The 26880-nt window shown below is 42.0% G+C and overlaps 1 protein-coding gene across 1 annotated transcript in view; it reads left to right on the top strand.

The window, feature by feature from the left end:
* The window catches only part of grik4 (glutamate receptor, ionotropic, kainate 4), a 342198-nt gene that overhangs the window by 80145 nt on the left and 235173 nt on the right, over positions 1-26880 (top strand). The window contains 1 exon segment of the mRNA XM_048265809.1: positions 3571-3698. The gene's annotated coding sequence lies outside the window, so the exon portion shown is untranslated.

The following is a 26880-nucleotide window of genomic DNA, read 5'->3' as shown; positions in this document are numbered from 1 at the left end:
AGATAAGAGGCCTGACCACAGTGCTTTATGAATAACCTGATACCTTCCAGCCTTTTAGTCTGCTATAGACATTGGCTATGTGCATTATCCTCTTTTCAGCTCCTACTTGGCTGTTTATAGTCATTTAAAAACCATCCTTTGGTGCACACTGTTGAACAGGAAAGTGTGTCTTTGACCCAGAGTTATGTGTGTTGTATTCTCTGGACTGGAATGAATTTGTAATATGTCTACCTCAGTCCAGACCAGGGGCGTTTCAGTGCAGAACTTAGTATTCTCGATCAATACAAGAAATACAAGTCAGACCTTCAGACCATCATAAAATGCCTGACACGCTCTCTGCAGATGAATGGATCTGGAGGCCCAAATAGCAGCCAGATCGAGGCCACATCAGGGCCAGATAAGGGCCCCATGTGCCTCAGCCCAGCGGGAGCCTCTTGGAGTGGAGTTCAGGGCTGGTTCTGTGCTGCTCACCCTTGAGGAGGCTCCAATACTCTGCACAGGATGTTCAATCGAGGGGGAATTTGCTCTGCAGAAGATGTGTGTGTGTTTTAAAATCTGCCCCACAGCAACCCAGCGGATGCACGGTGAATAAACCAACAGCCGATATTTGTCAAGCAAAATGGCGCTCAACTTTTACCTCATCAGTTATTCCTGAAGTCGTTCTCCAGAAACCGATGCAAATGCAAATATCGAAAGCACGGCCAATTTTACATTAAAATGTAGGAGCACGAAGTGTGGGCTGAAGAGGGATTTTCCCATGCAGAGGGAAGCCATTTTCCTCCCATGTAGCCCCATCCATCTCCATTAGATGTGTTACACACCTGAGCATGCCTGAGTAGTAGTGCATCCTGGCCTGGGCTTCCACAGGGCTGTAATGAGACTGGTTATGATGGCTGTCTACTCGTTTGGGACGCTGCCTGCAGATGACATGAAGCAGCTTCCTCAGGGTCTGGGTAATGGACATCACCTGACCAGAGAGAAATCCTTCTCTCATCTCCTGTTCCCTTCCTCCTCCTCTCCTCTCTTCCTCCTCTCCTTCTCCTCCTATCCTCTCTTCCTCCTCTCCTCCTCCCCTCCCCCTCTCCTCTTCCCTCCTCCCTCCTCCCTCTCCTCTCTTCCTCCTCTTCTGTTATTTTCTTCCCCTGCTCCTGTCCTGTCCTTGTCCTTTCTCTCCCCTCTTCTCATCCTTCTCTTCCCTCCTCCTCTCTCCTCCTCCTGTCCCCTCTTCTCATCCCTCTCTTCTCTCCTCCCTCTCTCCTCTCTGTCCTTGGAGACGGGTCATATATTCCTCCAGCTGTTCCTGTGTAAGAGCTTTCTTAGCTCTTTTCTCTCCTTCCTCTCCTCTTCTCTTCCTCTTTTCCTCATCCCTTTCTTTCTCCCTGCAGTTATGCCAGTGCGCAGAGCTGGGGTAAAAACGCACTTCCTTTAGTGTTCTGCAATTAAGGCTTTATTCTACGGGAAGGGAGTTGTGGTACAAGTTGTTCACTTTAGGGAGGCAAACAGAGTGTGAAGAAAAGAGAAAGAGAGAGAGAGAAGGAGAGAGAGAGTAAAAGAGAGGGGGAAAGGAATGAGAGTGCACATTTGTGTTTCTGGCTGAGTGAGTGAGTGAGTGGGTAGTAAAGACTGGAGGGGACTGAGGGCTGAGATCTCTACTGAGAATACGGCACACACACACACATCACACACACACACACACATCTCACACACACACACACACTCTCCCCGTGATTCATTTGCAAAGATTTACTCAGCTCCTCTCTCCCACTCATTAAGCTCCTAACTGGGTTCCAGGGACTGAAAATATTTATTTCATCCAACATTTACACGCCAGCTTCATGGTGTCTCCTGATACACGCACACCTTTAATCTTTACAGCTATTACCTCAACTCAAATTAGAGCCTCTCATCAGAGAGAAAGCGTGCTGAAAAGAGCCAAACACCATTACCGCACTGCTACATGTTCCACGTGCCTGTGTCAGTATCTTCAGAAAGAGCCTGCTTGTCCTGCCTGCGGACTCTGCTCATTGTTGCCATTGTACAAGTCGTTGAGTCAGTAACTTGAGAAAGCTTCTAGCCACAGAAGAAAGAGAGGCAGAAAATAATTATTTGACTTAATTCTTTTTAAAGTTTTCTTTCTGTCTCAACAACAAATATTCTACAACAATGCTGGCAGTGAATGCCTCCAGTATCAAGCATGAGCAATCCACAAGTGTTTTTTTTATGTTGTTGTTAAGTGATTTGGAAGCTCATCGAAGTGAGTGTATAGTCTTTTTTACAGAAGAAAAGGTCAGTCTTTGGCAATCTTGTTACTTTCTCCTTTACCATAAAATTATCTCGCCATATTGTGCAATCTGTCTTTGAATCCTAATGAGTTGACAACTTCCTCCCTCCTCCTGTGAAAGTAAATGAAACAAATTGATTACCAAGCCTCATGTGCTGCAATTATGGCAAGGCTTTGAAGTCGAACAAGCCTCTGCGTGATTTCAAGATGGGTTTGTCTGTAACCTGTACCTTCAGAAATAAATAAAATAAAATAACCGTACATCTGAGCAGAACAAGAAGGCGAAAAGGATTGCCTCTCTGACTTTGCGGCAGAGATAAAGAAAGGACAATTAACTTGAAAGTGCTTTAGAGGCTCAAGTGAGGCACAAATCACAGTTATTGTTTCACTGCGCTCTCTCTCCTTTCCCTTGGCTTCTTGTTTTATCACCGAGTGCAGTCGGATTTTTATCTCAAATGTGCTTTCCACCTTTTTTTTTTTAACTATAAAAAAGCTGTTTTGTGTGTGTGTGCTGCAGTGTGTTCCTGACTGAGTTCGCTGTTCTATGGGTCTGGATTGTGGAGCTTGTGTCCATGTGTGAGCACTATGGCTGTAATTTGAAATATACACAGGAAGATATGTTAAACTATAGTGATATCCACTATAGGTTGGGGATATCACACAGCAGCCAATCAATAACCAAGCCTATTTACAGTCAAAAACTCATAAATCACTACCAAATCAACCTTTGTGGGCAAAAAACATTACCAACAGCAAAGCCTTTACAGTATTGACAAGTAGAAGTCATGGTCTTATGTACAATGAAATTCACATTGCACTGCACATTGTTTGAGCCAGTCGAACTGGAGGAATTGATTGGTTGACCTCAGAGCAACCAGTCACGAGGAAGGATGAACAAGGATGAGATACTTAAACTGTTTGAGCTCCAGTGAATGTGTTTGTGTGTGTGTGTGTGTGGTGTGTGTGTGTGTGTGTGTGTGTGTGTGTGTGTGTGTGTGTGTGTGTGTGTGTGCGTTTGAGTGTGGGTTAGTTTTTGTGTTTGTCTGCGCCACAGTTCTCATCATGGAGTGTGTGTTCTCAGACATCTTCTTATATGAGTAAAATTTCAATGTCCTGTTACTTTATATAATTCTATGCTTTTAACCAGCAGTGCAGTGCATTGCTGGTAAAATGCATGGCATATTCTAAAATAGTTGCACTGGAGGAATGTGTAATGTTAAAATGAATATGTGATGTAAAGTGTGCCTGGGCTCTGACCTTCTGTGCCGTGTGTGTGTTCCCCCCTGTAGGTGTGTGTAATGTGTGGGAGTGTGTGATGTTGAGATCGGTTCCGAAGCTGGGTGGACACCACTAGACGACCTAACGCCTCTCTCACACCCCAACATGGAGTAGAGCCCCACGTCTCTGGACATCAAAGGTACAGAGATCCTCCGCTCCTAAACCCTGGCCTCAGCTCACTCTTTTCTCTCTCTCTCTCTCTCTCTCACTCACTCTGTCTTTTCTCTGGCTCTTTTCTCTGGTTCTCCCACTCTCTCTCTCTTTCTATCTCTGTCTCTGTATGTGATTCTCTAGTTCACTGGCTGCCAGGCCTTTACACAGTATTGAATATTGATGAGAGCTCAGCTCCAGAGGAAGACATGAGAGAGAGAGATGGAGAGAGCGATAGAGGGAAAGAGTGACAGATAGAAAGAAAGAGAGGATGAGAGAGAGGAGAGGAAAGAGAGAAAGAGACAGCAAGGTTGTGGTGTGTGGGGGCGGTCGGCTTTTGATGTGCTTTAATTGCACTGCAGACAGATCAGATTTATCAAAGGAGGAGGTGTATGTGTGTGTGTGTGTGTGTGTGTGTGTGTGTGTGTGTGTGTGTGTGTGTGTGTGTGTGTGGTGGATTGGTGGGGGGTGGGACGGCGGGGTTAATGGCGCCGTGTAAACAATGGCTGTGTGCATGTGTGTGTGTGTGTGTGTGTGTTAAGTGCTGCGCTGTTTTGAAGACGTGTGTTTTAAGAGCTGTGTGGCGGCGGTGGAGCAGAAGAGAAGGCTTGAGTGATGGTGATGATGGCGGTGCGAACAGATTTATGGCTGGAGAGCGAAAACAACACGGCCGTAAGCGAAAACACGGCGTTCGCACGCACGACCTCGGCTCCGCCGGGAGTGGGACACACGAGGTTCCCGCGGCCTTGGCACAGTGGCGCGGCAAGCTGCCGGGACAGTCTGGGCCGCCTGCCCCCATTTACAGACATGAATCACTCTCTCACAGTAGAGAGCTGCGGTATAAAAATCCACTTTGAAAAAGCTATAGTTTTATAGCCAAACTGCAATGTCACTCCGTAAATTTGTCGAACTCATTCTGTCATGCACTTCCTTCACTTCAGAGCGTCCACTCAGCACTTCCTAAGGTGTGAATTCAGACTGCAGACTGTAAAGACTTCTCTTTGGTACCACAGCTCCTGGGATTAAGAATACACAGTCTTGGTTTAGCTCTAGATATTCAGTTAAACGTGACTACCAGATCCTTACATTATACATCCATTGTATTTTCAAGTATAAAACAGAATGGTTGGCAACTAAGAATGTATATATATATATATATATATATATATATACTTCCTGTAGGATTAAATATATATAAACTTCCTGTATAAAATAATTGGTATATTTAACTAGTTTGGTATTGGATCATGCAAACAGATGAATTCAACAGTGAAAGTGCTGCTACCCAGAACTCGACCTTAACTCTCACTCTAGTGATCTTACTGTAGCTCTCACTCTAGTGTTAATCTTACTGTAGCTCTCACTGTAGTGATCTTACTGTAACTCTCACTCTAGTGTTAATCTTACTGTAGCTCTCACTTTAGTGTTAATCTTACTCTAGCTCTCACTCTAGTGTTAATCTTATTGTAACTCTCACTCTAGTGTTAATCTTACTGTAGCTCTCACTCTAGTGATCTCACTGTAACTTTCTTTTCAGTGGTCAGTCTGCTACCTGCGTCTGTTCTTGGTGTGTCCTGGCCTTCACATATCACAACCTTCTTATAAAAAGGCTGTTCTTCCGTAGCTGGTGGCCACATTACTAGAGTGGGTGTTTTGGTCGAGATAGAGCTTGCCTCGCCGACATGTACACACACACACACACACACACACACACACACGGCCCTTTTTCAGATGTGACGGTGTTGGGCTGTTGGTGGGAATCATCTTTATCCGGTGCACACCTGAGAAAGGTAGATAAGCTGAAACGATTATTGTCTGCTGGCTGACAGATTGCTCTACAGAAACACAGCCAGGACAGAACCAGCAGTGTGGAACTTTAGGAAGGGAGGAACTATCAACTGTGTGTGTGTGTGTGTGTGTGTGTGTGTGTGCGTTGCATCTGTGGGTGTTTGAAGGAATGTTTCAATGGGTGTGTGTGTTTGTGTGTGTGTGTGTATGTGCATCTGTGAAGAATGCTTTTGTGTGTGTGTGTGTGTGTGTGTGTGTGTGTGTGTGTGTGTGTGTGTGTGTGTGTGTGTGTGTGTGTGTGTGTGTCTGAAAATGCTTTTGTGCGTGTGTGAACATTGTGTGTGTCTGAATGCTTTTGTGCATGTTTGAACATTTTTTGTGTGTGTCTGAATGCCTTTGTGTGTGTGTGCCTTGTGGTAGAGGTTTGACTGTACAGAGGTCAAAGGCTGGAGTTATCAGTACTTCTAGTTCCACCATCAACCCTGAGGCAATTTTCACATTTTCTTTTTTTTGTGCGTGACTACACTGCACTTTTCCCTCTCTAATGTTGTGTGTGTGTGTGTGTCTGTGTGTGTGTGTGTGTGTGTGTGTGTGTGTGTGTGTGTGTGTATGTGTTAAAGTATGCATTTATGTCTCAATACACTCTTAAAACGAATGTGTTGTTCCTATCTGGACACAGAGATGTGTTAAAAACAACACAAGTTGTGTTGTTTTTAACACATTTGTTTTTAGAATGTATGGTTTATTCTAGAAGAGATGGAATGACTCTATACTGCTGCTCAGCAATTACAAAGCATTCATTTAATTGATTATCAGTCAGTCATGTCTGCTGTTGGTATTGATCTGACTTTAAAAGTTCTGCTCAGTTCTGCCTCACGTGTCACCCTGCTGCCTCTCAATCTCTGCTGATGCTGTTTGTTTGATCAGATCCGTTTAAATAGTCGCCCCAATATTTGCCCAGCTGGTCGGGGGTCTGTCCAGCTGTGTGGCTCCATCAGTGGAATACAGAGAGCTGATTGGCTGATTGGTGGAGCGCGGTGGAGATGGCATCTTCCCCATCTGAGGGCCATCAGGATGGGGAGTCACATGGAGGGGAGGAGGGAGGGGTCTGAAGAGCCCGGCACACAGGAGGAGGACAAATTGCTCAATGGAGCTTTGGAGGCTGGAGCGTAATGCAGGATATTTACTACCACAGCTCATCTCAGATCTGAGGCCTTCATCTGCCTCAATCACTGACCTGCTCACTCACACACATGAGCAGCACACACACACACACACACACACACACACACACACACATACACACATACACAAGCTGGAAATGGCTTTTTCTATCCACACACACACACACACACACACACACAAGATGGAAATGGGTCTCTCTCACACACATACTCCACCAGCAGGCTTTCAAGAAAATATCTGCAATATGTGCAATCAAGGGCAAATGGTGCTTTTAGAGAAATCATTGAGATTATGTTTATTTGTATTGTTCTCCTTAGCTATGAATCACAATGGCAAAGACATTCCTCTCTGCATTTTCTCTGAAATGATTTAAAAGCATTGCTACTCAAGGCTGTTCTGCCTCGTAGTAGTCTAGACAAAAGAGAGAACTCTTTCTTTAATAAAGTGGAGGTCTTTTCTGTTATTATAAAGCTTGGTACCTTATAATTGATTGTTGTCTGTTGACTTGTGTTTGGCTTTTAAAGGCCTGTATGCAATGTTAGCTTTGACTCTTCGATCTTTATATCTCTTATTCAGTCCCGCCCATTTTTTTTTTTTTAATTTCTTGTCTTCCACTTTGTCTTTAAACTTCCGGTCGGCTAGCTACGTCTAGTTAGCTTCATTGGGATAACACGGCAGAAGAGGATGGAGAGGCTAACTTGGGAGGAAAACGACAAATGCCATCAGGAGGTCAGATTGCAATATTAAACTTTGCTACCCATGGCTATTCATCTCTATGGAGTGGGTAAACGATATGCGGCAGTGGCCGCTGTATCGTATGGAGAAACTCGCAAATCCTTATCTGTTTGGTAACTATGGTAACTAGTTTAGAAAGTCATTACAGAACAGCCACTCCAAAGTCAGTGTTTTCCTAACTTCAGATAGGACAGGTGTATAACAGAAATGTCTTACAGTGGCCTTTACTTTGAAATGGCCACTTCATTCACGCATTATGTGACGTGAAGCTGCGTGAAACTGTAGTACCACTTTCAGCCACTGTGCGTCGCTCTGCAACTGTACGTCGCTCTGTCACTGTACGTCGCTCTGTCAGTAGCCTGCCTGCCGCCCCTTCTGAAAAAGCAGGAGGCTACCTTTAAACACAATTGTTGCCGAAAGGAATCCCAGCCTACGAATTCAATAACAAAATAAATCATGCATAATTAAAAATGACCTCGATTAAGGCTACTTGGGTATGGCATAAGGCTTGGCTACACAGTGGTTAACGAAAAATCGAAATCTGCTTTTGAAAATAAAAGCCTGTGGTTTGCGCAGCCTACAGTAGGCTAAATAACAGACCCGCCACAATATGCGGTATGATGATTTTTTACGAGCAAAATGTTTTTGGTGCCCTGCATATTTTTAACCTTTAAACACTGTTTGTTGCTACCCCCCTTAATATACTGGTCGCGGTCAAATTTGACCGGACAGTTAGAACTGCTGTTAAATACCAATACCATGACAAAAAGTATAATTTAGTAGAACATATATTGTAAACAGAACCTTATTAGAACATTAACATCTACAAAATGTGTGTGTTTGTCTCTGTGTGTGTGTGGGTGTGTGTCTTTCTGTATGTGCGTGAATGCATATGTGTGCGAACACTGGTGGTTCACATGCACAAGTGGCAACATGACAACATGAACTGTGTGTGTGTGTGTGAGAGAGAGAGAGTGGGTGTAAATGTGTGTATTTGTATGTGTGTGTGTGTGTGTGTGTCTGTGTTTGTGTGTGTGTGTGGGTGTGAGTGTTTCTGTGTGTGCATACATGCATGTGTGTGCAAACATTGGCGGTTCACATGCACATGTGGCAACATGACAACATGAACTGACAACATGAACTCTCTCTGTGTGTGTGTGTGTGTGTGTGTGTGTGTGTGTGTGTGTATTTTGTATTTTGTGTGTGTGTGTGTGAGTGGGTGTACATGTGTGTGTGTGTGTGTCTGTTTGTGTGCGTGTGGGTGGGTGTGTTTCTGTATGTGCGTGAATGCATATGTGTGCGAACATTGGTGGGTCACACGCACAAGTGGCAACATGAACTGAGTGTGTGTGCGTGTGTGTGTGAGAGAGAGTGAGTGGGTGAACATGTGTGTGTATGTGTGTCTGTTTGTGTGTGTGCGTGTATGTGTGTGGGGTTTGTGTTTGCTTCTGTGTGTGCATGCATGCATGTGTGGGAATATTGGTGGTAAGTGTTAGGAGTGTGTGTACGGAGATGTCTTTCATCTCCTGGATGAAAATTACTCATTCATTTCCTATGGCGGTCATTTTTGACCGTAAACAAAAGAAGTGTTTCTACGTTGAATAAATCACTCAAAATTCAAAGAAAGTAGTCACAATAAATTGTATGTGTTCGAAAGCCTTTTGTGAAGGATATCATAAGATCTTAAGGCAATCTGATGAAAATTGCCATATTTATGGTACATGGAATGTGTAAATCGGTCATTTTTGATAACAATAACAATGAAATATCATTAGTAATATTCGACCATTATTTTGTGATTTGGGAATAATGTATATTTTCATTAAGCACAGAGAATCGCATGTCAGTCCCCTCATATTTGGCTGACTTCTGCAGACGTGCAAAAAAACACTGCCACTTCCCTCCCCATATTCCACTGATCACACATTAGACATCAGATCAGCTTGTAGGCCATTAGCAATCTGTTTATTTTATTTTATGAAGCCTATACAGTAGATCACCTGCCACATTCAGTATAGTAAGTATAAGTATATTCAGTATAGTAAGTATAGTAAGTATAAGTATATTCAGTATAGTAAGTATATTAATTATAGTATAAATATATATACTTTTTTAAACCCGTGAGGAAAATTTGGTCTCTGCATTTATCCCAATCCGTGAATTAGTAAAACACACTCAGCACAAAGTGAGGTGAAGCACACACTAATCCCGGCGCAGTGAGCTGCCTGCATCAACAGCGGCGCTCGGGGAGCAGTGAGGGGTTAGGTGCCTTGCTCAAGGGCACTTCAGCCGTGCCTACTGGTCAGGGTTCGAACAGGCAACCCTCCGGTTACAGGTCCGAAGTGCTAACCAGTAGGCCACGGCTGCCCCAACTTATACTTATACAGTATACTTATACTTATACGTAACATTAATGAAGGAGGAAAACCACAGGACATGTAATACATTTAACATTTAAACATTTGGTAACACTTTATAATAACTACACACAATTCATCATTTATTAAGCCTTTGTTACTTATCAGTTAATGGTTTGATCATTATTAGTAATTTCTAAATTATCATCAGTAAAGCATTTGTTCACACAGTTGTAAATAGTTTGTTCATAGTAAATAAGCCTATATCTAAAATATGTTTATACATTATTGTTAATACTTAATAAATGATGCAATAATATGTTTTTGATTAAGTAATATTTCCATTATTTAACAGTTGTTACATACACATGCACTAATTATTAGTTAGGGTGAGGATACATATTTTATAAACCACTTCCTAATACTATAATTCATAATTAACTCAGGAGTTACAAGTGGTTAGTTAATGATATTTTGTGAGCTCATCTAAAGTGAGGACATTTTATGCCTTGCAACACATTTACAAATGAGTTATAAAGTTTACACTTGCGTTTATTAATTTAGCCGACACTTTCACCCAAAGCGACTTACACGTCAATGAAATTAAAGGGCAAGGCCAAATTGGTGGACGCCGTGGTTTGAACCCCCAACTTTATGGGTTACTGCATGTTAACCTGGCTCCCTATCCATTACACTACCTCTGCCCAGTGGTGTTACAACAGTCAATTCAAAAATATAATACAGATATGTGTGTTTACTATGAACAAACCATTTTTAACTGTGTGTAAACATGATTTACAGATGAGAATTAATGTGTACGTCGCTTGTCTGCTAAATGAATGAATGTGAATGTAATCTTTACAAAGTCCTCATTTTAGATAAGCTCACAAAATATCATTAACTAACCACTTGTAACTCCTACTGTAAGTTAATCATGAATTATAGTATTGGTGGAAGTGGTTTATAAAATATGTATCCTCAACCTAACTAATCATTAGTGCATGTGTATGTAACAACTGTTAAATACTAGAAATATTACTTCATCAACAAAATATTATTGCATAATTTATTAAGTATTAACAATAATTCATAAACATATTTTAGATATAGGCTTATTTACTATGAGCAAGCCATTTATAACTGTGTATACAAATACTTTATTTATGAGAATTAACATAGGAACAATGCTTTACAAATGATGAACAAAGCATTTTGTAATAGTTTGCAACTGGTTTATAATAAGAAAATGATTTCATTATAAGTGGTTGTTTCATTACTTATTAAAGGCACACTATGCAGGTTTTTTAGCTTAATATACTAGTTTTTTTAGCTTTATTTACCTTAATTTAACAGCTTCAGAGTCATTGGAATGGTTATATGACTTTTTTTCGGGTTGAATGGTGGCCGTCTCGCTTCCCCCTAGCGCCTGTGAGCGGAAAAACTACCCTTGCAACTGTGGGCCGGCGGGCCGACGGCCTCAGTGTCAGGAAGTATAACGAGTGTAACAAATTGCTTTACTGCATTCAAATACACATACACGCCAGCCACCGGCTAGAAAAAGGTAGCGATGGAGTTTCTCAGACATTCGTCATGACAGAGCCAGCGAAAAAGAAGCAAAAACCGAGAAAAGAGTAAGGAAATTGCCAATACTGCATAGTTTACCTTTAAGTATAAATCATGTACAAACATATTTTTTGGATAGGCTTATTTACTATGAACAAACCATTTATAATTGTGTGAACAAATGCTTTACTGATGATAAATTATGTATGAACAAGAAATTACTAATGATGAACAAACCATTAACTAATAAGTACAGTAACAAATGCTTAATAAATGATGAATTGTGTGTAGTTATTGTAAAGTGTTACCAAACATTTCTTTTCTTCTCCCATGCATGCCTTATTATTCCCATGAACACATTCACATCAGCACTCCTACGCTATGCACGCCACACTATGTTAAGCACTATTGTTGTTTACTGGAATTTAACTTAATAGCAGTGTATTAAATAAGAAGGGCCTAGAAGCTGAGCCTTGGGGGACTCCACAACACATTGCTGTTATGCTTATTCTAATATTGAAATCAATAAACATGTAAATTTGTGAAATATGTTAATATAACAACATTTATGAATTCTAAATTGAAGAATACATTTCTGAATTCTAAATTGAATGGATATACTGTACAATGGTTTATGTTGGTTATGGTTAATATGGTATAGTGTATTACTGGAGTCCTAAACAATTACCTGCTGGATTCAGCCCTTAGGGTGTGGAGAGGAGCATGCTCAGACTCTGTTTAAGGGAGGATTGGGGGTGAAGGGGTGTGGGGGGTGTGTGTGTGTGTGTGTGTGGGGGGGGGGGGGGATTAGGGCGTAAAATGAATCGGTGGCTTCCTCCAATGATGAAATCATTTCATTCTGTATTTCTATTAGAGCTGAAATTGGAAGCAGGAAAACGCAGTGCAATTTTTGCAGGGAGAATAAGGGGGAATTGGGGGGTGGGGGCAGCCAATCCTTCCTGGAGACAGACAGACAGGCAGACCGACTGTGTAATAAATGCCGCTGCCCTGGGACTCTGTGTAAGCCTCGTGTTCCCACAGTCCTACAGCTTTGCTCTTGGTGTGGCGCACAATGGAATATGACGACACAGAGACTTCAGAGTAAAAAATCAACAAAGACAAATCCCTCCCACAGGGGAAAAAAAACATATTCCCTTCCTTATTCAGACACCCTTGTGAGCAGAGCCTGTGTTTTAACATCTTGTATGGCGTGGCTGCAGACAGCCCTCTCTGTGTACAACTGCAGGTTTTGTGTGAAATTGTCATTGTATTGAAGACTGTGTGTATGTGTTTGTGTGAGGTAGCCTTGTGTGTGTGTGAGTGTGTGTGTGTGTGTGTGTGTGTGTGTGTGTGTGTGGTAGCCCTGTGCGGTGCCCTCAGTGTGTGTGAAATTCCTCTTTAAGTAAACCCCGCATGAACCCATATGCATGTGTGTGATGACTCTCTTTGTATTGAAGCCTGTGAGTGTGAGATAGGGCTGTGTGAATTAGAATTAGCCAAGAGTGTAGCATGTGTCTGTGTGTGAGTCTGTGTGTGTGTGTGTGTCTGTGTGTGTGTGTGTGTGTGTGTGTGTGTATGTGTGTGTGTGTGTCTGTGTGTGTGTGTGTGTGTGTGTGTGTGTGTGTGTGTGTGCGTGTGTGTAATGTCTCCCTGACTAAGCCTCTGTGTATTCTGTGAGTGGCAGGTCCTTATCGCCTGTAGAGGCTGATCAAAGCGGAGGGAGAGGGTCAGGCTGAATTAAAGATCAGCTAATTAAAACGTCTCAGGTACAAGTGAGCGCAGCTCTATTCACCCTCCCTGAGTGTGCGTCGTCTGACAGAGACACCACACGGGCCCTGGCACAAACGCACAGCTAAGCACGGCCACAGCTTCCAGCCTCAACAGTATCACCGCCTCATCAGTCCTCTCTGTGCCTGCCTTGTGTGCGTGTGCGTGCTTGTGTGCATGTGCGTGTGCGTGCGTGCGTGAGAGGGAGGGAAAAAGAAAGAGAGAGAGAGAGAGAGAGAGAGAGAGAGAGAGAGAGAGATGATATGCATTCTGGGCATGTGTGTGTAAGAAGCAGATGTGTGTGTGTGTGTGTGTGTGTGTGTGTGTGTGTGTGTGGAAGTGGGTGGCTGGAAAGGGGGTTAGAAGGGGTTTTGTACAGCTAATAGCTCTGAAATCCACACAATCCCACATGTTCCTGTGGCTGGTGTCTTCAGCCTGCAAACATCCAGCATCCGTACAGCCATTTCACGGCTTTGTTGGCAGGCACTGGGCACTGCCTCTGTGTGTGTGTGTGTGTGTGTGTGTGTGTGTGTGTGTGTGTGAGGGTACAGATACAGGCTGGATGCAGAGCTGTCAGCCCTAACTGTAAAATGTCACGCTCCACAGTGGAGTCCTCTTCAGCTACATCCCTACAAAAAAGACACCATTTGGTACAGGCTACGGACTGTGTGTGTGTGTGTGTGTGTGTGTGTGTGTGTGTGTGTGTTTGTTGTGTGTAGAGAGAGAGAGAGAGACAGACAAGGAGAGAGTATTTTTACATGCAGATGGTTTTCAAATCAAGCTATCTCACCACAATGAAATGTAATGAAGCAAAAGTGGCCTGCAGCAGTTAAAAGGGACAGATTCATTGACCTAGTAAACATCCACTCAGTTAGAGCAAATTAACTGATGAGGAGGCTATGTGCAAGGCAGATATGTAACCTTTTCAAATTGCTGTGATACTCAGGGGCCAATTTAAAAGCAGTATGATAGCATTTCCATTATTTTATGCTTGTGCTTTCTGAGATGATTATGTTAAAGAAAAGCATTTCATTTTCATGCAGAGTATATTTCCAAGCAGGCAGACAATGGTGTATGTTGGTGTATGTTCTCTTTAAGAAACACTTTTAGAAAGTCTCTGTCTCTCCAGCGTGTGACTCTGTCCACTTCAATCTGTTCTCTGACTCTAAGTCTACGCTGATGGCAATCTGGCGGTCAACACTGGCTCCGGGCTGGACTGGATTACTCCAGAGCTGCCATGTTCCTCTTGGAGTGTGTTTAGCCAGCGCGTGCACGTGCTCCTGAAGCGCATAAATCTGGGGCTGGAGGCGGCTGCTGCTGCTGCTGCTGCTGGGGGCCTCAGTGCTGGGCAGCAGTGGACCAGGAGGCTGCGGAGACAGCAGCTATAGCTCACAGCAGACAGGCCATGAAGTGGGGAAGATGAAAGCTGTGGCACTGCAGACCCAGAGGTTCCACCATAACCACGCCGTGAAAGTGCTTTGGGTGTGTGTGTGTGTGTGTGTGTGTGTGTGTGTTTCAGAGCCGCAGTCCTGTTAGCATGCGAGGCCAGAGCTGCAGTGCAGTGGGCGCCACAGAAACGCACGGCTCGGAGAATGGCGCTCCCAGGGCCAGCGCTGGTCAGGGTTTGATGTATTGCCTTCCTCAAAGGGCCGCTCTGTATCCATGCTGTTTGTTCTGTGCTGGAAAGCTCACTATTAGAGCGCTCAGTCCTCCAGCCGCACCCATGAAGCCCTCTCTTATCATCCCCACCTAATCACGCGCTCCACTCCACACTCTCCTCTTGCACTAAGCAAACAACACACACACACACACACACATAAACACGCCTTATCATGCAGGTACCTTATGCACACACACCATCCATAACTGTCAACGCTGCCTTTGCCACCTAAAAAGCCGTTCCTCATTAAAGTTCCTCCCACTAACTGTCCTATCAGAATAAAGGCAAAATTGCCCCAAAAATATAATTTTCTTTCACAGCCATGGCTAGTTCCAGAGGTGGATCTTTGCTGTTGGGGGTTAAGCCTCACCAGTGGAAATATTTGTAAGATTTGACTAATATAATTTGCCATGTTTGGTGTGTCCTTATGATCTGCCACAGGGAATTCAAACAGTTTTACAGATATTCAAGAGAGGGTGAATTTATTTCAGCACATTGAATTGAGGTGAACATGGGCTAGTGACTACTCTACAGAGAAAGATAAAGATAGTAAAAGGAAACTAAAAATCATTACCAGTCGTGTTTTGATGAAACATTTTCTCAATTTCAGCGATAGCCTCTGGCCAACAGAAGTCTTTGAATATTTCTGCTCTGATTAAAATATTGACTTATAAATGGCTTTCACCTGAGACATGTTTAACACTAAGGCGCTTCAGTGTGCAAATGACCCTGATACTCAGGTAATGAGTGTTTGAATAGTCCAGAGTAGTCCTGGTGTGTGTAGAGACTCCTGCTGAGTGAGAGGTCAGGCCTTCTGTTCTATTGTGTTAATCTGCATGATTATGAGAAATGTGTCAGATGTAACAGTTTAAGGAATCACACTTTAATCTTATGATCTCTGTGGCCTGTGTGTGCTGTTATGGGATGATCCAGTGTGGCATGTAAACATTCATGAGTGAGTTTATGGGAATGTGATAGGAGCTCTTCTCCTCTACTGTGGGAGTTTATATGAATGTGATGGGAGCTCTCCTCGACTATTTGTTGTTATGAGAATGTGATAGGAGCTCTTCTCGACTGTTTGAGGTTATGAGAATGTGTGAGGAGCTGTTCTTGACTGTTTGTTGTTATGAGAATGTGTGAGTAGCTGTTCTTCTCCTCTCCTGCAGTGTGGCCCTGCTGCCATGCTTGTGTGCTGGGCGTGTTTCTCCCTCCCCGTCTCTAATTGAATCAGTCCATCTCCTGGGCCCGCTGGAGGTGCTGTGGTGACGCTGCAATCAGATTAGCAGCTGAGTCGGCCGTGGAGACGTGGAATCTAATATGGCGGGATGGAATGTGTCTGCCCCCACGCTGCTGTAATGCGTCTCTCTGAAGCCTCCTCTAAACGCCTAACAAGCACACGGTGATGGTCGCCCCGTCCTTCAGGAAACACACTTACTGGGCCCGAGAAAGGAAGGAGTAATGTGTGTGTGTATCGCTGTGTGTGTGTGTTTATCACTGTGTGTGTGTATCGCTGTGAAAAGAAGGAGTAATATGTGTGTGTGTGTGTATCCCTGTGTGTTTATTGCTGTGTGTGTATCACTGTGTGTATATCATGTATGTGGGTATTGCTGTGTGTGTGTATCCAGTGTGTGTGTGTGTGTGTGTATCACTGTGTGTGTATATGGCTCTGTGTGTGTGTGTATGGGTGATTGTGTGTGTGTATCCCGGGTTGAGGAGCAGTTCCAGCAGAGCCACAGCCCTGCCTGCCATGTGCTCCATTCTGGGATCTTTTCTTCTCCTCCCCAAGCAGCTCCTAGAGCTCAGGAGGGGGTGGACAAGCAGGCAGCATGCAGGCAAACGTGACTCTTATGTTAAGGAGCGTCTCCCCTCAGCCAGTCAGGTTTTAGTACATATGGGGCTGGACAAGGAGCCAGCAGAGAGGAATGGTACTGTACGTATGGCCATTTAATGTTCTTGACTGGAGAAGTGTGTCATTATCTAAATAAACATTGGCAGCATAGAAGAGAGGCTATTTATGAGGATGGGGCTCTGCATATTTATAGGTGGTGGGCCAAGGGATTAAGTGTTAAATCTTTTTATTCCAAAGGGCATTCAAACATGCAAACATATATATATATTTTTTTCTTTTGTTCGTGTAGCTTACAAGTCCTTTTCGAAGATTTTTTCCCGCATTTTTATCCCGCATTATGACTTCGATACGATACCTGCCATAAATACCTCGATACCCGATACTGAACCGATACCACGGTGAAATTCTAAAATACCTGTAAAAGAGATGAATAATGGTCTAGTTCGGTTTCACTATGGTTTAACTTTCACCAGCATGTTCCTGTCCTGTTTTTGAGCAAATTACATTAATAATAATTATTATCATTCTCCAGAGCCAATATGAGCATAATCTTTTGTTAGTTAACATATTTACTTTTGCTTAACTAGACACTTTTCTGTAAAATGTGTGAACAGTGAACACATTAATGACTGACACATACAATTTTCTCTTCTTTATTTAAAAAAAGAAGGGAAAAAAACATGCCTCTACATACACTACACTACACTATGGTGAACAAACATAAACTTTAACACTCAGAATAAATAAATTACACTACACTACACTATGGTGAACAAACATCAACTTTAACACTCAGAATAAATAAATTAAAATATACTTGGTGGAACTATTTAGCTACTAAACATGTTTTAACAAAATAAAAGTATTGCTTTTTCTTTGAGCTTTATAGCTAAACAATATTTATGAACAATGAAATCCCAAATACTCTCTCATCCTCTGAATTTCTGTAATATCCTCTTACTTATTTTCTTGAAAATTCTTTTGCTGCCGCAAGGTTCTTAGCTAGAAAAACCAGCATATCTATGTGTTCTTCGGTCAGCCTAATGCACCTAGGACTACAGATAATGCCTGATGTGCTAAACACTCGCTCTGAAGCACAGCTTGTACAGGTGCTGTCTGGCAAAATGTGCAAGAGTTGGCAAGGTGGCGTTATGATTCTTCCAACAGGTGAGAGGGTTTTCAGTAGCACTTATCTCTTTCATTTGTTTGTACAAGACAAATTCACTTGAAAGTTGGTCCGAAGGCAATGTGGAAACACTAGCCTCAGCCCCACTTGCCTCTGCTGACCCCCTCTTTTCAAACTTAATGGTGGACAGTAGACTTTTCAAGTCAGTTTTTCTTTTTTTTGTCCCTGTTGCCTGTTGCTGTGCTGGTGTTGTTTGAACCTGTCTCAATGATTGTACTGGAGCCTCACTAGATTTCTTCAAAAGATCTGCTTTCACCTCTTCCTCCATAGTAACAAAAGTGTCCTTAAACCTTGGATCTAGAAATGTTGCAGTGTTAAGGACAGTGTCCAGCAGTCTGCTTTCATACCTTGAGGCAAAGTCTGATCTAATTTTCTCTTTCATGTCACATGCAAGAACACTATCGCCATCCTTCTCTTCCAGACAAGAAAATAATTTCCATTTTAGAGGCAGCACAGAAGACAATGTGGGCTCCTTTTCTCCACTTAGTGCATCTGTGAGGCTACTCACTGGCTCAAGCACCTCTCTAATGATTTCTAAGGTTGCCATATCAGAGTCTTTTGGCATCAGATGCCACTTCCTCCTATTTTCTGCCAAAACAGCACAGACAGCTTGTTGCTGTTCACAGAATCTATGCACCATTTCAAAGGTGGAGTTCCAGCGAGTAGGCTCGTCATGGATGAGCTTTTGCTCAGGTAAGCTTAAGGTCTTCTGCTTGTCTGTCAGGCTCCTTAGCATTTTGCTTGATCTGGAAAAAGCAGACAAGGTTGTCTGGAGCCTGGACAAGCATTTTGATACACGGTCCAGGCCTAAAGCCTTGCCTACTGCCAGATGAAGGTTATGCCCAAAACATGGTATCCAATTGTAGGTTTCAAATGCCTTTTTATTGTTAGAGGCATTGTCAGTAGTTATCCCCACCATTTTTGAAAGGTCCAGTCCCCATTTCTCAGACACCATGTCCTCCAGGGCTTCTTGGAGACAGTCTGCTGTATGGTCTGAATACAGAGGTGAACATCCTAAGCACCAGAAGTGCATTTCCCAGGTTTCAGCTATATACTGTATTGTTAACGCCATGTATGCATCAACTGCCCTGCTCGTCCATATATCAGTGGTACAAGCAAAAAAAGGCTGACATGTAAGTTGAGTCTCAATAACCTGACTGGTCTCAGTGTATAGCTTTGGGATTTCATTGTTCATGAAATAATTTCTTCCAGGCATATCATATTTCCTGTCCAACTGCTGCACAAGATTCCGAAATCCAGGTTTGTCAACTGTATATATTGGCACCTGATCAAGACAGATAAACTCAGCTACTGCTCTGTTCAATCTCTTTGCATCTTTTGAGTCTTTATCATACTTCCTGTGGCTTTCAAACACAGCTGGAAGGAAACTCTGTCTCAACTGTGTAGTTGCTGATTCTGCTGGCATCTTTTTGTGTGTCTGTAAAGGGGGTGGACAAATTTGCCTACTTCAATATTTCATGAGTTTGATTGTCTGACTTTCAGAGACCATATTCTTTATAGTTTTTCTACCCAGACAATATGCTCAGTAGGACGCAAACCTCCACCAGGTGTATAGAGAAATGTGTGTTTAATTTAATACACTTTTGTAGTGTGCAGGTCAATTCTGGGCTCACCATAAAGGCATTTATAGTCAATAAATAGTTTGTGTGTTAAGTTTCTTATTGATTGTTATAGCTAAATTACACATGTTGTGTTATGACAATTAATTACCTTTAAATGGCCAAATTAGGCTAGATCAAGGTCAGTGTTAAAATTATAAGCAAATTACTATGCTATTCAGTGGACCATCTGATGAAGCCTACAGTGTAGCCTGCTGAGTTAATGGAATGTCGTTCATGGCTGATAAACTAATGTTTGGACTCAATACATTCTGGTGGTAGGCTATGGGCTCTACTAAGAGTATTTCAGGTACTAAGAAATAATATTTGAAAAAAGGCAGACAACATGCTATGATAAATATTACCAGAACTGATTGAATATTAAATAGTTCGTTTGCAAGTTATGCTAACGTTAAAATTACTAACGTGAACATTGTCCTTTCATAAGCTAACTACACTATGATCACTGTCGCTATGCCTCGTCAAAATTCAGTGTACACCACACACGGTTTACTTAGCCTATAGTTGGTGGATACGATTGGGGCTGATAATGTAATGGTGTTTTCAATCACATTCGCTAACCTGTCGGTCTTTGAATTCTTTGTAAAGGTCAGGATGTCTGTCCGCGAGGTGCTTTGCCAAGTTGGACGTGTTGCCTCCCTTAGTCTGAATGCCTTTGTAACATCTCTTGCAGACGGGCTTCAGTGTGTCTGTGGGCTTGCCTTCACTGTCTGCGAGGTATGCGAAATAGCTCCAGACTTCACTTCGCCCGTCTTTTTTGTCAACAAGCCGAGGACGGTCGGCAAGCGCTTCCGAACCTGTAGCCATCTCTTGTTCCCTTTCACTCACTCAATGAGACCTGCCTGCTGCGTGCATAGAGTGTGGCTGCGTGTGAGGGGGAAACAGGTTAGCCACGCCCACTAGCCTCTGCGTGCAAGGAGCATGACTGATAGTTGGAGCAGCTCGTTGCACAGACACAGAACGCTATTTATGACCGCCTCATATAGGTTTAGTCAGATTTTTTTTTTTTTTTCCTTTTTCGCATGCCCAAATTTCCGTCAATGATTCCCGGGACACTGAAAGACCGGGGTACACGAAACTTGGTGGGCATGTAACCCCACATGGATAGCATGGAACCATCGTTTTTCGTTTTGATCTGTAGCCCCCCCGCTGGACTGGACCCCCCGAAAGGAGGGTAGGGCAGACACAGTTTTCTGTGAATATCTCGAAAACCGTAGGGTTTAGGAGGACCATTTTTTTTTTGTATGTTGATCTCAAGGGGCCATGTCAACCCATTCCATAACCACTCATTTCATGTATAGCGCCACCTAGTTAAACACAAAAAAGTAAAAATGAGGTGTTGTAATTGAAGGTATCTGTGACCTAACATAGTCAAAACTGCACGAAATTGGAATTGTAGGATCATTATGACACCCTCTGTATGCACGCCAAGTTTTGTGGAATTCCGTTCATGGGGGGCCACACAATAAATTAATTTATGTTACTATACACCAACTGGCCTGTAGGTGGCCGGAGACAGTTTTCTGTGAATATCTCGAGAACCGTAGGGCCTAGGAGGTCCACCTTTTTTATGTATGTTGGTCTTAAGTCATAGAGTATGACTGTCTTATTATATCAGGGGATCTAAACTTGCATGTGGATAATCCTGAAAACAATTATGCCAAGGAATTCATTGCACTAATCGATACTTTCTCCCCTAACACAGCATGTACAGGGGCCAACACACTCTCTCGCCATACCCTCGACCTTGTTATCACAAAGGGTCTCGATGTCTCTACAGCTGTTAAAGACCTGGCCTTATCTGATCATTTTTTTGCGTGTTCTTTGATGTGTCTATGTCCCCACACACTCAAAACACAGCTATGATGGTAAAAAAGGAGAATCATAAATGATCAGACAAGTGCTCTCTTTGAGCAAGCACTTTCACTAAAGTCAAGTCAACTGTCAGACTCTGAAGACTTATTTGATCACTTTTAATGCAAAAATGGCAAACATTATGGATGACATTGCTCCATTACAATTCAAGAAAGTTAAGGACAAACAGAAAGCACCATGGAGGCAAAATCCAGCAGTTAAACTTAAAAAAGAGAGTGTAGGAAGACTGAAAAGAAAATGGCGTAAATACAAACTTCAGATCCACTATGAAATCCATAAAGAGATGCTCCGCACATATAACTCTGAAATATGCAAAGCAAGACAGTCTTTCTTTTCTAACATTATCAATAGAAGTTCAAATAACACTCGTATTCTATTTTCAACTGTTGATAAGTTAACAAATCCCCCCTCACAATTAGCGCCTGAACTTCTCTCAACTAATAAATGCAATGAGTTTTCATTTTTTTAAAGGTAAAATTGACAAAATCAGACTCAACATATCTGCTCAATTACAAATTCAACAACCTGAACTTCCAGCAACAAACAGAGGGAAACTAAACTTGATGTCAGAGTTCAGCTTGATAGACTACTAAAAACACTTGAAAAACGGTACAGAATCTCAGCCCTTCCACATGTGTCTTAGACACTTCTTCAAAAACTGTTTTTCACCTCATAGCGGCGGATGTCCTTCAAATTGTAAATGTATCATTGCTGTCTGGCACTTTTTCCTAAGTCACTGAAAACAGCTGTTGTAAAGCCACTTCTCAAGAAGAATAACCTGGATGCCTCCATGCTAAACAATTACAGGCCCATATCCAATCTACCTTTTATTGGCAAAATTATTGAAAAGTAGTCTTTAATCAATTAACCACCTTCCTAACATCAAATGGGTATTTTGATTACTTTCAGTCTGGTTTTCGGGCAAATCACAGCACTGAAACAGCTCTCATTAAAGTTTCCAATGACATGCGCCTCAACACAGATTCAGGTAAAACATCAGTCCTAGTGCTACTGGACCTTAGTGCAGCATTTGACACTGTTGATCACAATATTTTACTACACAGACTAGAACACTGGGTTGGATTTACAGGCATAGTTATCAGCTGGCTAAAAATCATATCTACAAGAAAGGAGCTTCTTTGTTGCCATCGAAACTGTACCTCAACACCAACGTCCTTGACCTGTGGTGTTCCCCAGGGTCGATCTTGGGGCCACTATTATTCAACCTCTATATGCTCCCACTTGGACAAATCATTCAAAATAATTTGATTTCATATCATAGCTATGCAGATGACACACAAATTTACTTAGCTCTATCACCAAACAACTATGGTCCTCTTGAATCTATGTGTCAGTGTATAGAACAAATCAACACCTGGATGTCTCAAAATTTTCTTCAGCTGAACAAAGAAAAAAAACTGAAGTAATTATATTTGGTAAAAATGAGGAAAGACTTAGGGTTGCCACTCTCCTTGACACAAAAAAGGGTTGAAGGCAAAGGATACTGTTAAAAACCTTGGTGTATTAATTGACAGTGATCTAAATTTCAACAGCCACATGAAAAGCGATAACTAAATCAGCTTTTACCACCTCAAAAATATTGTCAAACTCAGAGGGCTGATGTCAAAACATGACTTAGAAAAACTCATTCATGCATTTATCTCCAGCAGGGTTGATTACTGCAATGGACTGTTCACAGGCCTTCCTAAAAGACTATTAAACAGCTTCAGGTGATACAAAATGCAGCAGCTAGGACTCTAACAAAACTAAAAGAACTGACCACATTACTCCAATTCTTAAGTCCTTGCACTGGCTTCCAGTAAGTCACAGAATTGACTTTAAAGCACTATTGCTTGTTTATAAAATCAGTAAATGGAGCAGGACCTAAATACTTGTCAGACATGCTTCAGCAGTACACACCTTCTCGTCCTCTCAGGTCCCAGGTGAAAAACCTGCTAGTAAAAAACCTACAGTTAGAACTAAACATGGTGAAGCAGCTTTTTAGCTGCTATGCGGCTCAGCTGTGGAACCAACTTTCGGATGACATTAAAGGCCCCAACTGTAGCCAGTTTTAAATCTAGACTTAAGACCAAACTGTTCTCAGGCAGCTTTCTGCTAACTGTGCCGAAAGTTACAAATTCTGAATCTGCCTCGATAATTATTCTACTTTGTCTTTTTTATTACTTTTTACTACTTTTGCCTTTGTTTTGCTTACTAATTATTCTTTATTTTTAAAATGATTTTACCTTGTGTTTTATGTTTTTTTTTATTATGATCTTTACCTTTTAACTATTCTTTGACTATATTGCCCTTCTATGCTTTTATTTGTTATTATCGTTTGGTTTTGTTTTATGTAAAGCACATTGAATGACCTCTGTGTATGAAATGTGCTATATAAATAAACTTGACTTGACTTGACTTGACTTGACTTGACTTAAGGGGGCATGTCAACCCATCCCATTACCACTTATTTCATGTATAGCCACCTAGTTAAAAAATTAGGTGTTTTCATCACAATATCTCTGGCTGACAAGGTCAAAACAAAAAAAAAATTAAAAAGTGTAGGATCATTATGACACCCTCGAATGCATGCCAAGTTTTGTGTACTTTCGTTCATGGGGGCCTTACAATAAAATAATTTATGTGTACATTTAGTGACGTACACCAACAAGGATTCCGGGACACTGAAAGACCCGGGTACACAAAACTTGGTGGGCATGTACCCCCACATGGATAGCATGGAACCGTCATTCTTCGTTTTGATCTGTAGCCCCCGCTGGACTGAACCCCGAAGGAGGGGTAGAGGGAAGACACAGTTCTCTGTGAATATCTTGAGAACTGTAGGGCCTAGGATGACCAATTTTTCCGTATGTTTGCCTCCAGGGGTCATGTTAACCCATTCCATATGCACACATGTGCATAAAACAGATACACACGCGCACACACATACATTTACAGTAATCATAATGCATGACACATACTCACACAGTAGACATATATAATGCGATGCATGCACATGCACAAAAAACACACGCAGGCAAACACACAAGCACGCATACACACACACACACACACCCACACACATAAACATAAATTTGTACATGCACACATGCACATAATTCAAGAATTTTTCCGTCATCTACTCCCTGAATTTTTGGTCATTGATACCCGGGACACCGAACCACCGGGGTACATGAAATTTGGTGGGTATGTAGCCCCACTAGACTTTTTACGGAAAAATTTAATTTAGCCCCTGAGGGACCACTGCCAGCCCGGGCTGGGCTGGGACCCCGAACCTAAAAAACAAACAGTTTTTCCTAAATAACTACCTGAACCGTGGCACTGAGGATGAAGAATCTTTTATGGTATGTTGGTCTCAAGGGCCCACATCAACCTGGCTCATAATCACTCATTTGTGATTTGCACCCCCCCACCCGGTAAAAAAAATTAAAATGCAATATTATTCTGCTTTAATTGCCCCTATCTTCAGTTAAGATGTTCAGAACTGCACCAAATTGTATGTGTATGATTGACCTGGCATTCTCTGGGGGTATGCCAAGTTTCGTAGAATTTCATCCATGGGGGTCTAAAAAATTAGGTTATGTGTATATTTAGTGACTGTACACTCATTGGCCTGTAAATGGCGGTGCACACATATACACATGCACACACACAGGCACCCACATACTATCGGGTATTAGAGCGGCCGATACATAATTACAAATTCAGTAGGATTAAAAAGAAAGCCAAAATAAATATTCATCATCATCATCATGGCTGCATTTTCAGTATTGGCGATAAGTAGTCGTTTGTCCACTAGATGCGTATCGTTGCAGTGAGGCGTAATTTTGTTGGAAGTTAAAAGTGGGTTGGAAAAACAATGGGCCGCTTCCTACAAGGACTGTAATTTACCTCAGCGGACATCTAATAAGGATAGGACGATGTTCACATGAAGTGTAATTCCCATTTCTTCTTGAAGCGAAATAAATCTGAGGATGTTTATCGGACATGCTTGGTTTTACTGCAGGTGCGTTAATCTTGTAATATCAATAAGGACCTAGGTAATGTTACCGTTAGCGTTAGTTGAGTGATGGAGGCATTTGATTGATTGCATTTGTAGAAAACTATAAATGCGGTTATACCAAGCAAATTGATAGCAGCACTGTTTGTATCTTTCGACTGTCATTTATTGCACGTGCTACAAAATCATTCTGTGCAATGGAAGATTTACCAACGTTACACCGGTCTGATACAGTTTTGCCTATTAACGTTTTTCATGTGACGTATTCTAGGTTCTATAGCTTTGTTTACATCCAGCTGGTAGGCAAGGGACAAGTTGAACCCATTGAACATCGTTGTCTGCAGCTGCCTCTCAGTAGGCTACATCTCTGTATTTCAGCAATGTCAACATTTCAGGCATCAATAAAGGTGATGATGAAACGTTATCCCATTGTTCAATATTTGATAGCCTGTCACAGGAACGTTGTTTCGCTAAAATCGCCCTGATTTGTTGCATTGATCTGTATCGATAACGTTATGGGAGAACCTGCATGTAGCCTAATGGTAGCCTAACTTTTTTTCTCTGTTCAAAACTCGGTTTACATTTTAAGACAATAGCCTTTCTTAGAAGCTGTGAAATTTGACCAGAAAGGAACATGTCTTCCTTCTGAAAGCTGACACAAAATCAAACAATATTTGATCATTTAACTTCAACTGAACAGCGACAGGTCTTGGTAGGCAGTAGACTCAGCAGACGTTAAAACGGTAGCCTACTGTTATAGCCAGAGTCAGTCAGCATCATGTAACATTAATGGCGTTAGTCATGAATCCTGTAACATATTATATCATATAACAGCGATGGCTTATTCGAAGACGATCTGCATGGATATATAACCACCCAGAAAAACTCAGAATGTGAGTGATAAAATTCATTAATTGTATGAAACTTTTTATTAGTTATCCATTGCAGCATCGCCTATATTAGGCTGTTATGCTAGCTCAGCCTTTAAATATGTTGTTATTTTGGTCATGTGGACTTGATTAAACGGATAAAGATAATTCATAAACTGCTTATTTCTTACATGACTGAAGCAGTAGCCTAGGTTCAACAGTGGTGTTTGCTGTGTTAAGTTGTTGTGTGTGATCGCTAAACCATTAGGATCAAATCAGTTTATTTTGACATATGGGAGTTAGCCTGACCTGTAACGTTAGCCTATAGCACATAAGCCTATTCTGTTTTCATTTATTAGCATTTGTTGTGATTATATAATCAAATGACACTCATGATAACTTGAAATAGAAGGACAGAAGATAGGTGATTAATGTCCACAAGCACGAATTTCACGAGACAAATTAGAACAAACTGTTCCGGTAAAAATAATCTTGCCATGTTTAAAATGCTGCACTTTTTCCCTTCATAGCCTATCTCTGGCTATTCATTTTTGGATGACTGTAGATAGTAGTATTTTAGCCTACGTCTTCGTAGACAGTAGGCTACACCATTAGGCTATCTTGAGAATAAAAGACTTCACAGCTGCTAACGATCATCCTCCACAACCACGAGGAT

This window comes from Alosa alosa, chromosome 16 (genome assembly GCF_017589495.1).
Source record: "Alosa alosa isolate M-15738 ecotype Scorff River chromosome 16, AALO_Geno_1.1, whole genome shotgun sequence".
Taxonomy (NCBI): domain Eukaryota; kingdom Metazoa; phylum Chordata; class Actinopteri; order Clupeiformes; family Clupeidae; genus Alosa; species Alosa alosa.
This window is presented reverse-complemented; position numbering and strand designations above follow the sequence as displayed.